The 23501-nt window shown below is 36.2% G+C and overlaps 1 protein-coding gene across 2 annotated transcripts in view; it reads left to right on the top strand.

Annotated features, from left to right (window-relative positions):
* PHKA1 (phosphorylase kinase regulatory subunit alpha 1) overlaps positions 1-23501 on the top strand; it is a 397078-nt gene that overhangs the window by 116431 nt on the left and 257146 nt on the right. The window lies entirely within an intron of this gene.

The following is a 23501-nucleotide window of genomic DNA, read 5'->3' as shown; positions in this document are numbered from 1 at the left end:
ATTTCAGAGTCTCTTGAATCCAACTTTCTAACCCTGTATATTCTGAGCAGGCTTGATAATTTTAGGCATGTTTTATGAACTCTTTGATTATATAGGGTATGATTATGAGGCAACATTATATATTTATTCCAAGATGTGCTTAAATAACATTTCCAAGAAAGTTTCATTTCTTTTCTTCCTTCATTTTTAAGTACGTATTGCTCACATATTCATACCAGATACTGGTCTAGATGCTGTGGGAAACATAGACATACAGCCAAATAATTACAGTGCAATCTTACAAATGCTATAACAATGGTATTATGTACAAAGTACAGGAGAAACAGGATAGATTTGCCCAAGGAAGTCAGGAAGGGCATGATAGATGAGGGAACAGTTTATGATTTATCAGTCAAATGAGTAACTCTTCAAAATTCTATTACTGCAATAGTTTCATAGTAACAAAATTGTTTTAAGTATACATCAAATGACAGTCATAATTCCATAAAGGAAAACGGGGTATTTCTTTACCATGTGTATTCATATATACATATATATACACATTTATTAAACAGAATTTGTTGCCTTACCTCAAATATTCAGTATTTGATTGTCAGTTCCATAATTTTTTATTTTTTTTAATTATGAGGTCAATCAACTTTGTGACTATAAGAACTTAATAAATATTATATTAAACTCAAATCCTTATATAATGCTAATTATTTTCTAGTCTATTAGAAACATAGATACAGTTTCAGAGTCATATTCAATATGTATATATAACTTATGTTCTATTTTCACTTATTCTTTCATGTATGCATTTCCATATACAAAAGTATCTATATAGTATTTCATCAAATTAATTTTCCCTTATTATTGGTGATTGAATTGTTTCCAAATTTTTGTTCTTCTATGAATGCCTTTGCATTGACCACTGTTTTCTTGTAAATTCTCAGAAAAGGGATTCTGGACAATAATATGAACAGTTTTATAGTTGCTGTTATATACTCCCAGGTTATTCATTAGAAATCATAATTAAGTTATAGTTAAATATCAGTAAAATATAAAATAGACCTTCTTTTTTACTACCCTGTTTCCCCAAAAATAAGACAGTGTCTTATTTTAAGGTGTGCTCCCAAAGATGTGCTAGGTCTTATTTTCAGGGGACGTCTTATCTTTCCTGTAAGTAGGTCTTATTTTCGGAGTATGTCTTATTTTCGGGGAAACAGGGTACCTCACTAACCTGTGTGTTTATTATTTTTTTTAGATTAATAGTTTTTGATCTGTGTAAATTATTTCAGTTTCCTTTTTTAAATTCCCAGTGAGCACTGCATCTTTCCATTTTTACTTTACCTTTTTCTTCAAACTCTGTGTCTACTATTGTTTGCTTATCTAGTAGGATCTGCCCATTGTATATGTTTATCAATACCTTAAATATATTTTATGGAACATGGAGGATTCGAGATGGCTGACAAGAGACATCAGCTGCCAGATTATCTCATAACAAAGGAGATGTAAATGATGAAGAAACTGACAAACAATCATAGAATAAGTGTAAGTGCTATGGAAATGTACCACAACCTACAAGAAATACCATGGGAAGAAGGTACAGAGTAGAAGGAGAATTAGCAGGAAATTGACAGAGGATATCCCTGGAGAGACCTTTAAACTAGAGAAAAGGGTGCCTCTGACAGGGAGGCTCACTCAACCTACCAATGAACTGCCTTATCCCTCCCCCCACTTTGGTGGTAGTGGAGATCAAGAAGTCTTCTTGAAATTACAGGATTCCTCCTAATATTTGAGGCTCTCTTGTACTCCACCTTGGAAACCAGAGTCTACCCCAGTCACAAAATAATATCTTGGCTTCTGGCTCACTCATACAAATATCAATCAGTAACTGGGAGAACAGTACTATAGCCCTTCAAAGTGCTGTCAAACTCAAGCAAACAGGGTGTGGCTAACTCTCAACAGTGAGTACCACTCACCATCTTACATTGAGAGGATGCTGGGGGACCTAATTCACTACACTCTGTTGGGAATAGGTGAATATAGCAGGTCATAACCCCAAAGGGTCATTAAACCTGCTAGAGCAGCCCATAGGCAACTTAGGACTGGTACTCTTCTCCTTCAGTCAGGGACCATTCTTCAGGGTCTCAGAAACAAGACCATAAGCCAGCCCTAACACCCTTCACTTTCAATAAAGAGGCCAGATGAGAAGGAACTAGAAAAACTCACAAAAAAAAAATGAAAAATCAAAGTGATAGGTCACCTACTAAGGAGAACAATAACCCCTTACCAGGGGACACCAACTTAAAGGAAAATATTAAAAGGACAGATGAAGAATTTTGGACATGAAATGTAAGTAAGTACATTTGAAAATGGAAATCCAACAAAGAGACAGTGCAGGAAATTATTTTAAAAATAGAGATATTAAAGAAAAAAAAAATAGAACTCCTGGAAATGAAACATTCATTCAAGGAATTACAAAGCACGGTGAAAAGCCTAAAGAACAGGCTTAATAAGGCAGAAGAAGAATCTCAGAACCCGAAGATAATGCCTTTATGAAAGTCAGTTGGAAAGAAAGAATGGAGAAAAAAGAACAAAGCCTGCAAGAAATGTGGGACCACTGTAAGAATCATAAGCATCCCTGAGGGCAAAGGAGAAAATTCACAAGGGATGAACAATTTATTTTAAGAAGTTACTCAGGAAAATTTCCCAGATTTGCTAGAAATCTAGATATAGAACCCTACAGGACTCCTGGGAGATTCATCATAAAGAGGCAATCACCATGACACATAATCATCAGGCTGGCCAAAGTAAACATGAAAGAGGCATTCCTGTGAGAAGTAAGGCCAAAATGGGAGGTAACTTACAAAGGAAAATTGATCAGACAAACTGCTGAATTCTTGACTGAAACCCTACAAGCTAGAAAGGTGTGGGGACTCATCCTGAGCATTCAAAACAAAATAATGGCCAACCTGGAATCTTGTATCATGTATAACTAAGTTTCTTGTGCAATGGAGAAATAAAGATATTCTTAGACAAGTAATCATGGAAGGAATTTGTGAAGACCAGACCTGCCTTGCAGGAAGTACTCAGATATGCATTATATAATGATCAGTACAACAGATGCCCTCCAGTGTAAAATCATCCAAAATCTAAAGTTCAGAGTGCAGACACCACAATGACTTAAGAGGTAAAAACAAAGTAATAAAGGTCTACCCAACCAGATGAACGGGAATCCACCACACATATCATTACTTTTTTTTTTTTTTTTTTGCCAGGGCTGGGTTTGAACTCAGCACCTCCGGTATATGGAGTCAGCGTCCTAATCCTTTGAGCCACAGGTGCCACCCACATATCAATACTTTTAGTAAATGTGAATGGGTTGAACTCCCCACAGAAGGGATATAAGCTGGCTGAAGGAATAAAAAAAAAAAGAAGCCAAGTATCTGTTGTCTCTAGGAAACACATCTAACCCACAAAGGCTCACTTAGAGTCAAGGTGAAAGGGTGGAAAATAATATTACATGCAAATAGAAACCAAAAGGAAGCCAGTTTAGCCATTATCATGTCAGATGATGTTGACTTTAAATTAACAAAAGTAAAGAAAGACGAAGATTTTCTCTATACAATGGTAAGGGGAACAATTCAACAAGAAGACTTAATAATTCTAAATATTTATGCACACCCAGATTCGTAAACCAAATTCTACACAGTTTAAACAAAACAATGAAGCACACCACCATAATTGATAGGGACATCAACACCCCACTCGTAGAACAGGACGTACCCTCCAAACAGAAAACAATCAAAGAAATAAGAAACTTAAACAGAATGTAGAACAAAAGGGCCTAATAGACATTCACAGAACATTCTACCCCCAAAGTACTGAATATGCATTCTTCTCATTAGCTTATGAAACAGTCTTTTAAGATTGAGCACATCCTAGGTCACAAGACATGTCTCAACAATTAAGGAAAATATAAATTTTACCATGTGTCTTATCAGATCACAGTGGAATAAAACTAGAAATCAATTCCAACAGAAACACTCATCTCTGTACAAAGTCATAGAAACTAAGCAACCTGTTACTGAATGATAGTTGGGTCAATGAGGAGCTATAGATGGAAATCAAAAGATTCCTTGTACTAAATGACAAGGGGGGCACAGGTTCTAAAAATATGTGGGATACAGCAAAAGCTGTCCTGAGAAGAAAGCTCATAACCTTAAATGCCCACATTGAAAAGATCATAAATCAATAATTAATGAATTATCGCAAGGAACTGTAAAAGGAAGAACAAACCAATCTCAATCCCAACAGAAGAGAAGCAATAATCAAGATTAGAGCAGAACTAAATGAAATTGAGAACAAAAGAACAATCCATAATATTTATGAAGCAAAAATGTTAGTTCTTTGAAAAAATAAGCAAAAGTGATTACAAACAGAACTATACAGAAGATTAATGAAGCAGAAGCTTGGTTCCTTGAAGGATAAGCAAAATCAACAAGCCTCTAGCAACATTAATCAGAAACAGAAGAGAAAGAACTCTAATGAGCTCAGTTAAAACTGAAAAGGGAAAACTACAACTGATATCACAGATACACAAAATTTTATCTCGGAATACTATAAAATCTCTATGCTCACACATGTAAAAACAGAGGAAATGGACAAATTTTTGGAAACACACAACCTCCCTAGGCTCATCAGAAAGTTATGGAACTCAACAGACTGATATCAAGCACCCAAATTGTAGCAGCAATAAAAAATATCCTAACAAAAAAATTTCCATACCAGATAAGTTTCACACCTGGATTTTACCAAACCTACAAAGAAGAGCTTGAACCTATACTACAAAAAGTATTCCATAGTATTGAGAAGGAAGGTATGCTCCCTAACTCGTCCTATGAAGTCAGTATCACCTTAATACCAAAGCCAGGAAAGGACACAACTAAAAAAAGAAAACTATAGACCAATATCCCTTTTGAATGTTGTTACAAAATACAAAATTTCTTAATAAAGTCTTAGCAAACTGAATCCAGCTGCACATAAAAAATAATCACAGCCAAGTGGGCTTCCTCCCAGAGACAGAAAGATGCTTCAATATATGCAAATCTATACATGTAACCTACCACATAAATAGATGCAAAAAGGACCATGTGATCCTTTCAGTAGACATAGAAAAAACATTTGACAAAATTCAGCACCCTTTTATGATAAGAACACTTAACAAAATAGGCATTGATGGGACATACCTCAAAATTATAAAAGCCAGAAGAGGCAAGATGGCTGATTAGAGTAGCCTTTCATCAGAAGCTCCAGCCCACAAGGAGAAAAGTTGAACTGAAGTGAACTTGGAAAAGTTAAAATTGGGGAGTTGAGCATAAAGAGAAGAAATTACGATACACATCATACCCACTGAGACCAGCTGTGAGGTCAAAAAAGAGGAAGAAAGATAACAGAGATCAGGTATGGAGCAACTAGACTGAAGGCACATTGTGCCAAGGGGACAGGAGACCCTTCCCTCAACCAGGAGGTCTGATGTGGGATTTCCATAGGCAAGCAGGGAATGAAGACCCTCTCACCTCACCCCACAGGAGACACCCTCAAGGTCCTGATTCTCCTGCGCCTGGGAATTTCCACCTCTGATTCCAGTCTCCATCCCGCCTGGCACAAAAGTAAACAAATATTCCCTCTGAAGTCTTGACCCCACAAGCCACCCTTTCCCCTTTCTGATTGCCTGAGGAAATGCCCCCTGCAGAGACTGGTGTGTTTGGTGACTTCTCAGGGAGTACTCAGTATTCTGTGGGCCACTGAACTGAGCAGAGCCCCACCTGCTACGAAAGGAAATAGCACTGCAGTTCTAACTTTGGCATGGAGAGGTGTGGTCTCTCTTGGCTCTCATTCCTGCTAAAGGAGACCTTTCCCCAGCCCTCTGGAGAGCCCTTGCCTGCTGTCTGTGCCTAGGAACCCTGGGCTTCCTTCCTTGTAACTTCCTAGCCCCAGGCAACAAGCCCTGGGAACGTCCAGGAACTAGACTCCATCAGCTGTGGGTGATGGCTTCACTATATCTAGTCCACAGCTAGTATTGAAGGGGGGAGGGAAGGATGGCATCTTGTTTGAACTTGTTTGAATAGGTGTTTCTTGCACTACCTGATCAAGTTTGACTGAAAGTTTTGGTCAGAACTGTCTGCAGATTCTTGTTCTCCTGCTGCCACTGGGTGGGGCTGCAAATTCACTGCTTATTTGACTTCTTTTGCTCAGCTGGGGTAGTTGGAGCAGTGAGGGGTGGAAACATTGTATCTGTCCACAGATTCCCTTCCTCTAGCTGTCCCCAGCAGGGGCTGGGCTGCTGCTGTTCAAATCTTTGTTCAGCAGAGACACCAGCAAAATACTGCAGCTCCTTGTAATTGAGTAGAGGACAAGCTGACAACAGCACAGAACCAGGCTGCACTATCTCAGCAAGCTTGCCCTCAGAGACTCTCATTGTAGCTTTAAAAGGGAACTTCAAGAGGCTGTAGCAGAAGGGCCACAAACACAAACTCAAGCTCATTGGCAGAGGGGTTGTTAGCTCCATTTCCTGAGTCTTCCAGATCTGGTTTCATCTAACCAGTTTTAGTTGTCAAATAGGTCTGTACAGTGCTTCTTAAGAGTCCCCAGTTAGATTATCTCGCAATAACTATTTAGGGACAACCTATCACTTAAACTAAAAAGGTGTAATTAATATTTTAAAATGCTGAAAATACTGATGGGGAGGAGCCAGCAGAAGAATTCTGGCAACATGAAAAACCAGAGCAGATCAACTCCCCCAAGAGATTACAAGGGAGATAATGGCAGAAAATACCATCTGTGGAGAAATTGCTAAAATGTCAGAAATAGAATTCAGAATATAGATGGCAAATAAGATGATCAGAACTGAGAAAATGGAAATAATGATCAAAATAATAGTCTAAAACTTATCTCAAGAAATTAGGGAATTTACAGATAAAGTCACTAAGGAATTGGACATAATAAAAAAAGATATAGCAGAGCTTAAGGAATTGAAGGAAGCATTTTAGGAGCTTCAAAACACAGTAAAGAGCCTCAGTAACAGAGGAGGACATGAAGAAGAAGGAATTTTGGAAATTGAAGACAAGAATTTTGAACTATCTCAGTCAGTCAAAGAGACATTTAAAAAAATAACAGAAACAGAATATTCCCTGGGTTAGTTATGGAATTATTTCAAAAGATCAAACATATAAATTATAGAGATTTATGAAGAAGAGGATGGTACTGAAGGCACTGATACTGTACTTCAAGACATCGTGGTGAATTTCCTAAGCATTGCAAGAGACACAGAAATTTAGATAGTAGATAGTTTCAGAACTCCAGCACAACTCAGTTCAAAAAAAGCATCTCCTAGACATATTGTAATTACCTTTGCTAAAGTCAACATGAAGAGGAAAATCCTGCAAGCAGTCACATGTAAGAAAAGTTTTACCTATAAAGAGAAAAAATAGCAGGATAGCCAGAGATCTTTCAGATGAAATTTTTCAATTCAGAAGATGGTGATCATCAGCATTTAACCTTCTCAAAACAAAATATTTTCAGCCCAGATCCTGTATGTGGCTAACATGAGTTTCATTTGTGATGGAGAAATTAAATATTTTACTGACATGCAAATGTTGAGGAAATTTGCCATAACTAGATAAGCTCTTAATGAAGTACTCAGACACATTCTTCATATTGAACAGTATGATATTCCATCACCAAAGTAAACACACCCATAAAATAAGGAACAAAGCCTAGCTTCCACAATAGCATAAGGGATAAAAATAAGCTTTGGACCTCTGAAAAATAAGATAACCAAAACTACCATACCTCTTGCTCTTTGCAGGTGATTTGGTCTTATATCTGGAAAACCCCAGGGACTTAACTACAAAGCTCTTAGAAGTGATAAAGGAATATAGTACCACCTCAGGATACAAAATTAATGCCCACAAACCAGGAGCCTTCATATATGCCAATAACAGTCAATCTTAGAATAAAATCAAAGACTCAATACCTTTTATAGTAGTTCCAAAGAAGATGAAATACCTGGGAATATATCTAACAAGGAACATGAAGGATCTCTATAAAGAGAACTATGAAGCCCTAAAAAAGAAATAGCAAAAGACATTTAAAAATGAAGAACACTGGCTCAGCGCCTGTGGCTCAAGTGGCTAAGGTGCCAGCCACATACACCTGAGCTGGCGGGTTTGAATCCAGCCTGGCCTGCCAAACAACAATGATGGCTGTAACCAAAAAATAGCTGGGCATTGTGGCAGGCGCCTATAATCCCTGCTACTTGGGAGGTGAAGGCAGAAGAATCACTTAAGCCCAGGAGTCGGAGGTTGCTGTGAGCTGTGATGCCACAGCACTCTACCCAGGATGACAGCTTGAGGCTCTGTCAAAAAAAGAAAAAAAATGAAGAACATAGCATGCTCGTGGCTGGGAAGATTTTACCTCATTAAAATATCTATGCTACCCAAAGTGATCTATAGATTTAATGAAATTCCCATCAAAGCACCAATGTCATACTTTGTAGAACTTGACAAAATAGTACTTTGTTTCATATAGAACCAGAAAAAAACCCAAATAGCCAATACAATTTTTAGAAATAAAAGCAAATCTAGAGGCATCATGTTACCAGACTTCAGGTTATACTGCATGTCTGTAGTGATCAAAACAGCATCCTACTGGAACAAAAATAGAGATAGAGTGCTATGGAATAGAATAGAGAACCTAGAGATGAACCCAGCCACATATCACCATCTGATCTTTGACAAACTGAACAAAAGCATTCACTGGGAAAAGAATCCCTATTTAATAAATGGTGCTGAGAGAATTGGTTAGCTACATGTAGAAGGATGATATTGTACCCGCACCTCTAGCCATTGACAACAATTGACTCTTGATAGATAAAATATATAAATTTAAGACACAAAACAATAAAAATTCTGGAAGAGAGTGTGGAGAAAACACTTGAAAATAATCAGCCCGCAAAATGTTTTTATGAGGAAGATTCCCACCCCACCCCTGTGGCCATTACTGCAACACCAAAAATAAATAAATGAGACTTGATTAAGCTATAAAGCAGGCGTCCTCAAACTTTTTAAACAGGGTGTCAATTCACTGTCCCTCAGACTGTTGGAGGGCTAGACTATAGTTTAAAAAAAAACAAACTATGAACAAATTCCTATGCACACTGCACATATCTTATTTTGAAGTAAAAAACAAAACGGGAACAAATACAATTTACACCACTTCATGTGGCACACAGGCTGCAGTTTGAGGATGCCTGCTATAAAGCTTCTGCACAGATAAGAGTACTACAACTAAAGCAAACAGACAGCCTTCACAATGTGAGAATATTTTTGCATAATATCTATCTGACAAAGGGCTGATAACTACAAACTACTGATAACTCAAATTAATAATAAAAGAGCAAACAACCAATTTATAAGTAGGCAAAAGACTTCAGCAGAATATTCTCTGAAAATGACAGATGAATGGCCAAAAAACACATGAGAAAATGCACATTATCTCTAATCTCCGAAGAAATGCTAATCAAAACCACTCTGAGATATCACCTAACTTCAGTGAGATTAGCTCACATCAGAAATCCTAAATCTACTGATGCTGACATGGATATGGAGAAAAGGGAACACTTTTGCACTGCTGATGGGATTGCAAACTAATACCACCTTTATAGAAAGAATTCTTAAAAAGCTAAAAATTGACTTTGCATTTGATCCCCCAATCCCACTACTAGATATCTACCCAGAAGAACAAAAATCATTTTACCTCAAAGACATTTGTAATAGAATGTTTACTGCAGCTTAATTCACAATTGTCAAGTCATTGAAGCAACCCACGTGCCCATCAACCCATGAATGGATTAACAAACTGTGGTATAAGTATACCATGGAGTACTATTCAGCCATGAGAAAAGATGGAGACTTTACATATTTTGTGTCTACCTGGATGGAGTTGAATGACATTCTTCTTAGTAAAGTATCTCAAAAATGGAAAAACATATCCAATGTACTCAATATTAATATGAAACCAATATATAAACAACTATAGGCCCACATGAAAGATAAAGCAGAAAGATAGTCTAGTAAGGGGGAGAGGAGAGAAGTGAGGGGAGGGATAGGATGGAGGGCAATTGGTAGGATCTTACCTAATGTGCACAATGTGAAAGCGTTCAGCACACCCTCTGGGTGTAGGGCTTAACTACAAGTTGAATTTTGCTTTAGAATTGAAAACAATATAACTTAAACCTTTGTACCCTCATATTAATATGAAATAATCAAAATTATAATGGTCATATACTACAACTCTCCAGCCAGCATTATATTGAACAGGGAAAAATTGCATACTTTCCTGCTTAGAAATGGAACCAGACAAGGTTGCCCACTATCTCCACTTATTTTTAACATAGTGCTGGAAATCCTAGCCAGAGCAATCAGGCAAGAAAAGGAAATGAAGGGTATCCAAATGAGGAAAGAAGAACTCAAATTATCACACTTTACTGATAACATGATCTTATATCTAAAAAAACCTCAAAGATTTAACCAAAAGACTCCTGTAGTTGATAAATAAATTCAGTAAAGTCTCTAGCTACAAAATAAATATACACAAATCAATAGCTTTCTTTTATTCCAACAGCTGTCAAGGCAAGAATAAAATAAGTGATATAATACCTTTCTCAGTGAGAACAAATAGAATAAAATGCTAGGAATTAACTTTAAAAAGTAAGTAAAAGACCATTACAGGGAGAATTATCAAACACTGAAGAAAACAAATACATAGGGTGTAAAATGATGGAAAAGCATACAATGCTTATGGATCAGCAGAATCAACATTGTTATAATTGCTATACTTCCCAAAGTGTTGTACAGATCCAGTGAAATTCTCATTAAAATACCAACACCATTTTTTGCATATCTAAATAAATACTTATACACTTCGTATGGAACCAGAAATTACTCTGAAAATCCAAGGCAAACTTATATCATAAATACAAAGCAGGAGGCATCACTTTACCAGACTTCAAGCTGCATTTACAAGATTATAGTAACCAAAACAGCTATGGGCACAACAGAGATATAGAGTTGTAGATCAGAATAAAGAACCCATATATAAAATCTTCTTCATATTCCTATCTGGTTTTTGACAAAACATAAAATCATACACTAGGGAAAAGAATCCTATTCAATAAACGATGCTGGGAAAATTGGATAGCCACACATAAAAATCTGAACCACGATCCATACCTCTCTCAACTCAAAAAATTAACTCATGATGGATAAAAGACTTTAAACTAAGGCAGGAAATTACTACTCTACAAAAAAAAAAAAAAAAAAGAAAATGTTGAAAAAAGTCCTATAGATATTGGCCTAGGCACAGAATTCATGAAAAAGATCCCCAAAGCAATCACAGGAATAGCAAAAATAAATAAAGGGGACCAGATTAGGAAAAAAAAAAAAAACTTTTGCAAATCCAAGGACACAATCAAAAGAGTAAATAGACAACCCACAGAATGGGAGAAAGTATCCACATGCTATACATCTGATAAAGGACTGATAACCAGAATCTACAAAGAACTCAAACACATCAGCAGGAAACAACCAAACAACCCCAGTAAAAAGTGGGCAAAAGACATGAACATAAAATTTTCAAATGAAGATATACTAATGGACAATAAACTCATGAGACAATGCTCAACATCTCTAATCATTGGGGAAATCAAAATTAAAACCACAATGAGGTATCACCTGTCTCCAAAAGGAATGGCTCATATCAAAAAATTCCAAAACAACAGGTGATTGGATGGATTCAGAGAGAAAGGAAATCTTATAGACTGTTGGTGGGTCTGCAAACTACTGCAACCTCCATGTAAAATTGTTTGGAGATACCTTAAAGAACTCACACCTATTGTTTGATCATGCAATCCCACTGATGAGTGTACACCCCAAGGAAGAAAGGTTATTTTATTTTTAAAAAAGATACTTGCACTTGAATTTTTATAGCAGCATAAGTCACAATCGCAAAGGCATAGAAGTAACCCAAGTGCCCATCATACATGAATGGATTAATAAAATGTGGTATATGCATACTATGGAGTACTACTCAGCCATAAAAAATGAGGAGCTAGTATCTTTTTGGACAACCTGCAGGGAACTGGAAAGTATTCTTCCAAGTAAAACATTACAAGAATGAAGAAACAAACACATTTAGTCAATACCAAATGGGAACTAATAAATCAACACTTATGTGCACATATTGTAGTAAATCTCAAGGTGGGGGCAAGGCGTAGAGATGATAGACAAATTCACACCTATCTGGTACAGTGCATACTATCTGTGTGAAGGGAACACTTACATGTGTAACTTTGACTCAGTCTGTTTAGAGTATGTAAACAAAATGTCTATATCCCATAACATTCTGAAATTTTAAAAAAGAACAGATATTAAAAAAAGAAATTTCCACCCTCATGAGTTTTTTTACTTCCTTGGAGTTAGGAATCATATGAATGCTATAATTTTATAAAATGGTGTTTTATGAAATAAAGGCAGGCCGCATATCCTAGGAAATATCTCCAGGCAAGTACCATTTCCTTTGATTTGTGACTACTTTGCTTTGTGTTTCTACTTTTTTTTTTTTTATTAAGTCAAATATACATAGATCATGAGTACATTTATGCGTTTGTGGGATTCAGTGAGTTGATTATTTGTACAAATTGGAGTGCTAAAATCCTACTAATTAACAAAGCTTTCACCTCATTGACATAATCACAGTGTTAAGATATTTGTGTTCTATACTTGATAGATTTGACTTGTACCCTTGCAATATGCTTCATAGCATGGTTCCACTATTAATCCTCCCTCTATCGAACCACCCCCCTCCCTTCTAATCCCATTCCCCTTCCCTTCTTTATCCTGGGCAATAGTTGTGATTCATCTTTCATATGAAAGTGTGAGTGATTACAAATTGGTTTCACAGTAGTACTGAGTACACTGGATATTTTTTTGAATCCTGAGATACTTAACTAAGAATATTTTCCAGCTCCATCCATGTAAACATAAAAGAGGTAAAGTCTCCATCTTTTTTTAATGCTGCATAGTATTCCATGGTATACATATAACATAATTTATTAAGCCATTCATGGTTCGATGGGCACTTGGGCATCTTCCATGAACGTGGCAATTATGAATTGAGCTGCAATGAACAATCTGGTGCACATATTTTAGTTACTAAGTGATTTTTGGTATTTTGGATGTACACCCAGTAGAGTAATTGCAGGATCAAATGGCAGGTCTACATTTAGATCCGTGAGTGTTCTCCAAATTTCTTTTGAAAGGGAACATACTAGTTTGCATTTTCATCAGCAGTGCAGAAGTATTCCCTTTTCTCTACATCCATGCCAACATCTGTAGTTTTGGGATTTTGTGATGTGGGCTACTCTTACTGGAGTTAAATGATATGTCAAAGTGGTTTTGGTTTGCATTTCTCTGATGATTAAAAATGATGAGCATTTTTTCGTGTGTCTGTAGGTCATGCGCCTGTCTTCTTCAGAGAAGCTTCTGTTCATGTCTCTTGCCCATAGTGAAATGGGATCACTTGTTCTTTTCTTATTAATAAGTTTGAGTTCTCTGTGGATTCTGGTGATTAGACCTTTGTCGGAAATATAACCTGCAACAATCCTCTCCCATTCTGAGGGATGTCTACTTGCTTTACTTACTATGTTCTTGGCCCTGCAGAAGCTTTTTAGTTTGATCCCAGAACTGTATTTTTGACGTTGCTTCAGTTGCACGGGAGGTCCTCCTCATAAAGTATTCCCCCAGGCCAATTTTTTCAAGTGTTTCCTCTGCACTCTCTCCAAGAATTTTTATAGGTTCATGTCTTAAGTTTAAGTCCTTTAACCAGTGATTGTCAATTTTTGTTAGAGGAGAAAGCTATGGATCCAGTTTCAGTCTTCTACAAGTCACCAGCCAATTCATTCATTTGTTAAATAGGTAATCTTATATTCCCTATTTAATTAACCTTACATCCCTATTAATAATTTAACCTTATATTCCCTATTTATATTTAGTTTATATTTTTGATAGACTTATCAAAGATCAAATGATGACAAGTGCCTGAGTTCATCTCTTGGTTTTCAATTCTGTTCCATACATCTCCCTCCCTATTTTTATGCCAGTACCATGCTGTTTTGATCAATATAGATTATAGTATAGTCTGAAGTCTGGTAGTGAGATTCCTCCTGATAGTTTTTTATTTCTGAGTAATGTCTTGGCTATTCAAGGATTTTTCTGTTTCCATATAAAACTAAGTACTAATTTTTGCAGATCTTTAAAGTATGACAGAGGTGCTTTAATAGGGATTGCATTAAATCTGTAGGTTTCTTTGGGTAGTATAGACATTTTAACAATGTTGATTCTTCCCAGCCATGAGCATGGTATATTTTTCCATTTGTTAACATCTTCAGCTATTTCTTTTTTTCAGAGTTTCATAGTTCTCTTTATAGAGATCTTTCATGTCCTTTGTTAGGTACACTCCCAGATATATTTCATCTTCTTTGGCACTATTGTAAAAGTAATAGAGTTCGTGATTGTTTTTTCCCCTTGACTATTGTTGGTATATATAAAGTCTAGAGATTTGTGAGTTTTGATTTTGTATCCTGAGACATTGCTGTATTCCTTGATCACTTCTAGGAGTTTTGTAGTTGACATCCAGGGGTTTTCCAGATATACAATCATATCATCTGTGAAGAGTGAGTGACAGTTTGATCTCCTCTGATCCTATTTGGATACCTTCGATTGCCACCTCTTGCCTGATTGCAATGGCTGAGATTTCCATTACAATGTTAAAAAGCAGTGGACACAATGGCCAACCTTGCCTGGTTCCTGATCTGAGTGGAAATGATGTCAGTTGTACTCCAGTCAATATAATATTGGCTGTGGGTTTACTGTAGATGGCCTCTATCAGTTTAAGAAATGTTCCTTCTATACCTATTTTCTTAAGTGTTCTTATCAAGAAAGGATAGTGGATATTATCAAAAACTTTCTCAGCATCAATTGAGAGAATCATATGGTCTTTGTTTTTTTTATTTTGTTTATGTGACGAATTATATTTACAGATGTATTATATTGAACCAGCCTTGAGACCCTGGGATAAAACCCATTTGTTCATGGTGTATAATTTGTTAGATATGTTGCTGGATTCTGTTTGCTAGGATCTTATTGAATAGTTTTGCATCAATATTCATTAGAGATATTGATCTATAATTTTCTTTTTTAGTTGGGTCTTTTCCTGGTTTGGGGATCAGGGTGATATTTGCTTCATAGAATGTGTTGGGAAGTATTCCTTCTTTTTCTATGTTTCAGAAAAGTTTAACTAATATAGGTACTAGTTCCTCTTTAAAGGTTTGGTAGTATTCTGATGTGAAGCCATCTGATCCCGGACTTTTCTTTTGGGGGAGATTTCTTATATTGATGCTATTTCAGAATTTGATATAGGCTTGTTCAACATTTCCATTTTTTTCTGGCTAACTATAGCAAGGTGGCACGTTTCCATGTATTGGTCTATTTCCTTCAGATTTTCATACTTCTGAGAATAGACTTTTATGTAATATTCATTAAGGATTTTTTGAATTTCTGAGGAGTCTGTCATTATTTGCCCTTCATCATTTATGATTGATGAAGTTAAGGATTTTACTGTTTTATTTCTGGTTAGGTTGGCCAAAGGTTTATCTATTTTATTTACCTTTTCAAAAAACCAACTTTTTGATTTATTGATCTTTTGTGTAATTTTTCTTTCAATTTCATTTAATTCTACTCTAATTTTAGTTATTTCTTTTCTTCTGCTGGTTTTATGTTGGAATGTTCTTCTTTTTCTAGTTGCTTTAGATGTCCCATTAAGTTATTGATTCCCTCTTTTTCCATTCTCTTGAGGAAGGCTTGCTGTGCTATAAATTTCCCTATTAGGACTGCCTTTGTGTATCCCAAAGGTTGTGGTAGTTCATGTCTTCATTATCATTCTGTTCCAAAAATTTGGTAGTTTCATTCTTAATCTCATCTGTGACCCAGCTACCATTCAGCATAAGGTTATTTAGTTTCCATGTTTTTGTATGAGTATGCAGATTCCTGTTGTTTAACTGTCTTCAATTTCATTCTATGATGGTCTGAGAAGATGCAAAGAATAATTTATATTTCAAATTTGCTGAGATTAGACTTGTGACCTAAGATGTGATGAATTTTGGAGGATATTCCATGGGCTGATGGGAAGAATGTGTATTTAGTTTTGTTAGGCTGGAATGTTCTGTAGATGTCTGTTAAATGCAATTGTCGAATGGTTAAATTTATGTCTAAAATTTCTTTGCTTAGTTTCTTATTGGAGGATCTATCCAACACTGCCAAAGGAGTGTTAAAACCTCTGACTATCATGGTGCTGGAGGAAATCAAGTTGCTCATGTCTGTTAGAGTCTTTCTTATAAATTGAGGTGTATTCTGGTTGGGTGCAAACATGTTAATAATTGAAATCTTCTCATGTCGAGTGTTGCCTTTAACAAGTATTAAGTGACTATCCTTATATTTCCTTACTTTTGTTGGTTTAAAGCCTATAGTATCTGTGAATAAAATTGCATCACCTGCTTTTTTCTGATTTCCATTTGCCTGAATTATGGATGACCATTCATTCACCCTGAGTCTATATTTATCTTTTAAGGTCAGATGAGATTCTTATATGCAGGGGATATCTGGCCTGAGTTTTTGTATCCAGTCAGCCAACCTGTGCCTCTTTAGAGGATAATTTAAGCCATTCACATTTATTGAGAGTATTGATAACCATGGTAGTGTTTTGGGTATCAAGTTTTTCAAAAATCCAGTGGACATTTTTAATCCTTTCACCACTGTGGAAGTTGGAATTCGATCAAAATTTTCTGAGTGAGTTTACTTTGGTGGTAGAGCATTGTGCTTGTCATTGTGGAGAATGGATCTGAGAATATCTTGGAGAGCTGGTTTAGTTTCTTCAACATGTGCATGTCATTAAAGTATTTAATTTCTCCATCATAAATGAAACTCAGTTTAGCTGGTACAGGATCCTGGGTTGAAAGTTACTTTGTTTTAGGAAGTCAAAATTTGATGACCATGCACTTCTAGCTTGGAAACATTCAGCAGAGAGATTTGCAGTCATTCTAATATTCTTCCCCTTGTAGGTTATGGTTTTCTTACGTCTGGCTGTTTGCAGAATTTTCTCCTTCATATTAACTTCAGTGGAGTTAATTATAATGTGTCTAATAAATGTTTGGATTGATTTGTGCTGGGGTTCTGAAACTTTCTGCTATCTGAATTTCAGAATCTTTTACCATGTTTGGAAGTTCTCGATTATCTCTTGAAGTACAGCATCTGGGCCTTTTGAAGCAACCTCTTCTCCTTCAGGGATTCCTATAAGGCTCTTTTAGAATGGTTCCACAATTCTCATAGGGAATGGTCCATTTTTGCTCTCCACTTCTCTTCCTCTTTGCACATTTGGGAGTGTTCAATAGCTTTGTCTTCAGTGTCAGAGGTCCTTTCTTCTGCCTGCTCCAGTCTGTTACTGAGGGATTCAACTGTGTTTCTCAGATCTTTGTGGGCTGCAAGTTCTTGCCTCAATGTGTCAAAATCATTGTCCCACCCAATCGTTTTGTCTTTGAATTCAAAGACAAAATTCATTGAATTCCTGAGACAACTTTTGAATTACTCCTTGAAATTCTAATTCCATATTTACCTCCATTCTGTTGATCTTATGTGCCATCCAAATTCTGAACTCGATTTCTGACATCTCAGCCTTTTCTTTATAAATGGGATCATCTGGTGTATCTTTTTTGTCAGTTTGGGGGGGAGTTGATCTACTCTGATTATTCATGTTGCTAGAGATTTTCTGCTGATTCTGCCCCATGATTATTTTTCACCATTTGGCTAGATGGGCAGGTAAGGTGAAATTGGATTGGGGGCTCCTGGGGTTGTGGTTAACCAGCCCTTTGCCAAGGATCTGTGACTGGTGACTGTAGCTTTTTCCTCTATAGTTTTGCAAAGGACCCATACAGCATTATAGTCTGAGGCTCTGAGTACTTGCTTAGTGTTGTGTGGTTAGGTGGCTCTGTCTTGTAGTCAGCTGGTCTTTGTCTGATCGTGGTGGATCAGTGACTCTGGGTTGATGTCTCAGCAGTGGAGAAATACAAGGAACTAAGACATCCTGCCCCTCGCTGGGAACAACTGGAAGAGAAAAATCAACCCTTCCCATTGCCACACAACCAGGGTACCACCTGAGAGGTTACTTGGGTGATTGGCCCAGTTTAGGAGTTCCAAACCAATTGACACATTCAGTATCAACTCTCAATTGGGAGAGTTTGAAAGGTCTTCAATCAACTAGATAGCAGAGGACTACCACCTGCTCAAATGTGGCTTGCTCTGGTGCTCTGTGGAGTCAGAAAGGCCCACCCAGTAACAGAGTTGGACCAAGGGACTGGTATCTCCTTCCCTACCTTGCACCTCCTTCACACCAAGTTACTGTTATCCCCATGGGGCTGTGGTCCTACTCCCTTCAATAAGTGGATGTGCCAGGGCTTTGCATCTGCCAGAATCAAAGGAAAGTCAGTGCCCCCTTAGCCCAGCCACCACTCCCACTCCCTGCCAGGGCAGAGCACACAGCGAGTGGCTCTGGCTAGGTGAGGCACTGTGACTCTGGCAGGGTTAAGTATGCAGTGGGTGCCTGTGGTTGGGCCAAGCTCAGGGCAGAGTGCACAGCATGAGGCTCTGGAAGGGTGGGGCACAGGGCACTGGGTTCTAGCAGAAAGCGTTTCTACTTTTAAGGCCTAAGATTTTGGGAGACAAAAATCTTTGCCCTTTGCTGTGTGTGTGTGTCTGTACACTATTCTCCCTGTGCCCACTTGCCTGCTATCATCTTGGAAAATGAAACCTACTTGTCATCTGCCTAGGAACAAACCTTCCAATTGCCAAGTTGGACTTGGTGAATTTTCAGATACTGCTATGTGATTGATACTACACTTCTCTGGCCTTTTTGTTCAGGCTTTTCATTCTCAAACAAGAAAAATTTCATAAGAAAAACAAATTAATGTTATGGTAAGCTTTTTTAACAAATACGTATTGTGTATATATCCTAGTCTGTTGCTTTCTTTTAGGTAGTTATTTTCTTCCCTTTGTACATACCTTTACATATTAAATACATCCATTTTTATAAGCTACGTTTTCATTTTGTCAAAAATTATGAATTTATCTCCTAGTTTTATCTGAACAGATATGGTGTTCTGATCCTCTCCAATTTTCATAAGTTGTAAATTATCTCATTACAAATTGCTGTGTACATGTTGACTGCAAAGAACTGGACAATAGAGAAAAATTACAAAGGGAAAAGATTATTTAAATCACCTATAATTTCACCACTCTGAGGAAGCCATTGTTTTTATTTGGGGATATTTTCTTCCAGTCATTTTTTAAAATAAGTACACATTAGTTTTTGGAAAAATGGTGTTGTAAATAACAGACTTTACATTCTTTCTTTAAGAACATAACAATATATGATAAACTCTGTTGCATTTGGTAAACAGCCATTTACAACCCAATTTCATAGCTATGTTATCATAAATTCTTCAAATTTTTGGACATTCGTTTTCATAAGTTAAATATTTTTTAAGAATTATCTACTTATATTTTGCCATTTTTCTCATAGATAATTGTCAGTTTCTTATTCTTTTCTATAGATTTATTTATATATTAAGGATGCTAACGTTTTGCCTTCCACGTGTTATTCCAATATTTTGCTATTTAATTATTTGCCTTTTGACTTTGTGTTTGCTTTTGATGTATAGAAGTCTTATGTTTTTAATTAGTAAAATGTTCTGATTTGGGTTCTTTGTTTTCCTTGTTGTTATGCTTAGAAAGACAGACTCATCCCTAGATCAGATACATTTTCATTGCATTTTCTCTTTTTTATGGTTACAATTTTACATTTAACTTTCAGGCTAGAATTTTAATTTTAGTTTTTCCTATGTGGTGAAAATATAAGTTTTTACCAAATAAGTAACCAGTAATTTCAGCAAAATTGATTGAGTAGTTCATGTATACATTGTTTTGAAATAACACCTTTATCATTTACTGTACATACATACATTCACACATGTGTGTAAATATTTTAGGTCTTATCTTTTGAGTCTGTTGATCACTATTTGTCCTTTCCTAGTACTACATTTTTTTTTAGTTTTACATATATATGTATTTATTAGGTTTCCATTTATTGCCTTCACAAAATTAAAGAGGCTTAAAATTTTAATAACAATAACAATGTTTAAGATAAGGACTAGAAACAAAAACCTTATAAAGAATGAATGAAAATAAATACATTCAGAAAAGAAATCAGAGAATTGCTGCTTCAAAATATTAAGCATTAATAATAAAAATAATAATGCAAAGAAAGTAACATTCATATTGTCAAATAAGAGTATGTGTATTGTAGAATGCTTTGACTCTGAGATTCAGTATGGAGTCATCAGTTAACTTCTTCTTATTATTATTTTTTTAAGTCTCAAAAAGTAGACAACTAATATTTATAAATTAAAGTTCAAGTTAATTTAAAAAAAGATCATGGCAAATCTTATAGAAAATAGAAAAAGAAGAAAACTTCAAAATCTTTCTACTTGATCTGGTTACACCTGATATTAAAATTGGAGAGAATATATTATAAAAGGGAAATTACATACATATTTCACTTATAAATGAGGATGGGATATCCCAAACAATATACTAACAAGTTGAATTTAAAATTAGTGTTTAAGTAATATACTTTGGTCAAAATTAAATCCAATTTATGTGAAAATTAGTCACTATTTTCTTTTCTTGTCTTTTTTTTTCTTCTTTTCCTTTCCCTCACCCACTCCCTACTTGTCTGTCTGCTCTCCCCTTCCCCCCAGTCCCACTGTGTCATTAATTGTCATTAATTGTCCTCATATCAAAATTGAATACATAGTGTTCATACTTCTCCATTTCTGTGATGCTTCACAAAGTATGTGTTTCACCTCCATCCAGGTTAGTACAAATGCTGCAAAATCTCCATTTTTTTATAGCTGAATAATATTCCATGGTATACATATACCACAGCTTACCAATCCATTCCTGGGTTGAAGGACATTTAGATTGTTTCCACATTTTAGTAATTGTAAATTGGGCTGCAATAAACAGCCTAATACAGGTGTCTTCATAATAAAAGGGTTTTTTTCCAGGATAGATGCCCAGTAATGGGATTGCAAGATCAAACGGGAGGTCTAAGTTGAGTTACGTGAGGTTTCTCCATACTTCCTTCCAAAAACGTTGTATTAGTTTACAGCCCCACCAGCAGTGTAAAGGTGTTCCTTTTTCTCCACATCCAGGCCAGCATCTGCCATTTTGAGATCTTGTGATAAAGACAATTCTCACTGGGGTTAGATGATATCTCAGGGTGATTTTAATTTGCATTTCTTTAATAATTAGGGATGATGAGCATTTTTTCATATGTTTGCTGGCCATTCATCTTTCATCTTTAGAGAAGATTCTATTCATCTCTCTTCCCCATTGATGTATGCGATTGTTGGTTTTTTCTTGTGGATTAATTGAAGTTCTGTATAGATCCTGGTTATTAGGCATTTGTCTGATTCAAAATATGCAAATATCCTTTCCCATTGGGTAGGTTGTCTATTTGCTTTGGTTGTTGTCTCCTTGGCTGTACAGAAGCTTTTCAATTTAACTAAATCCCATTTGTTTATTATTGCTGTTGTTGCTATTGCATGGCAGACTTCCTCAAACAGTCTTTCCACAGGCCGATATCTTCCACTGTTTTTCCTATTCTTTCTTTGAGGATTTTTATTATTTCATGCCATAAATTTAACTCCTTTATCCAACTTGAATCAATTTTTGTGAGTGGAGAAAGGTGTGGGTCCAGTTTCAGTCTTTTACATGTGGATATTCAGTTCTCCCAGCACCATTTATTAAATAGGAAGTCTTTTCCCCAGTGGACATTCTTGTTTGGTTTATCAAAGATTAGGTAGCTGTAAGTTGCTGGTTTCATTTCCTAGTTTTATATTAGATTCCAAATGTCTATGTCTCTAATTTCTTGCCGGTACCAAGCTATCTTGACCACTATGGCCTTGTAATACAGCCTGAAATCTGGTATGGTGATATCTCCGGCTTTGTTTTTATCACTAAGAACTGCCTTAGCTGTGTGGATTTTTTTCTGGTTTCATACAAAATGCAGAATCATTTTTTCCAAGACTTGAGAGTAGAATGTTGGTATTTTAATAGGGATGTCATTGAATTGGTAAATTGCTCAGGGAAGTATAGACATTTTTTTTTTTTTTTCTGGCCGGGGCTGGGTTTGAACCCGCTACCTCCGGCATATGGGACCAGCACCCTACCCGCTGAGCCACAGGCACCGCCCGAAGTATAGACATTTTAACAATGTTGATTCTTCCCGGCCATGAACATGGTATGTTCTTCCATTCGCTGATGTCCTTTGCTATTTCCTTTCTTAAGGTTTCATAATTTTCTTTATAGACGTCCTTCACCTCTTTCGTTAGGTATATTCCTAAGTATTTCATTTTCTTTGGGGCTATGGTGAAGGAAGTTGAGTCCTTAATTAACCTCTCATCTTAGCTGTTGTTGGTGTATACAAAGGAAACTGACTTGTGGACAACGATTTTATATCCTGAGACATTACTGTATTTTTTGATCATTTCCAAGAGTCTTGTGGTTGAGTCTTTAGGGTTCTCTAAGTATAAGATCATATCATCAGCAAAAATGGAGAGTTTCACCTCCTCTGGTCCCATTTTGATCCCCTTTATTTTCTTGTCTTGTCTAATTGTATTGGCTAGAACTTCCAGCAATACGTTCAATAGTAATGGTGACAGAGGACAACATTGTCTGGTTCCAGTTCTAAGAGGAAAAGCTTTCAGTTTAATTCCATTCAGGAAAATATTAGCTGTGGGTTTGTCATAGATAGCTTCGATCATTTTCAGAAATATGCCACTTATGCCTATACTCCTCAGGGTTCTAATTAGAAAAGGATGGTGGATTTTTATCAAATGCTTTTTCTGCATCTATTGAGAGGATCATATAGTCTTTGGTTTTGCTAGTGTCGATATGGTGAATAAAGTTTATAGACTTGTGTATATTAAACCAGCCTTGCATCCGTGGGATGAAACCTACTTGATCATGATGTATGACTTTTTTGATGATAAGATGTAATCTATTGCCTAAAATTTTGTTGAGAATTTTTTCATCTATATTCATTAGTGAAATTGGTCTGAAATTCTTCTTTATAGTTGGATCTTTTCCTTGTTTTGGTATCAGGATGATGTTTTCTTCATAGAAGGTGTTGGGGAAGATTCATTCCTCCTTAATTTTTTGGAATAATTGCTGCAGTACAGGAATAAGCTCTTCTTTGAAAGTTTGATAAAGTTCTGGTGTGAA

This window comes from Nycticebus coucang, chromosome X (assembly GCF_027406575.1).
Source record: "Nycticebus coucang isolate mNycCou1 chromosome X, mNycCou1.pri, whole genome shotgun sequence".
Lineage (NCBI taxonomy): Eukaryota > Metazoa > Chordata > Mammalia > Primates > Lorisidae > Nycticebus > Nycticebus coucang.
The sequence above is the reverse complement of the archived record's forward strand: the minus strand, read 5'-3'. Positions and strand labels throughout refer to the sequence as shown.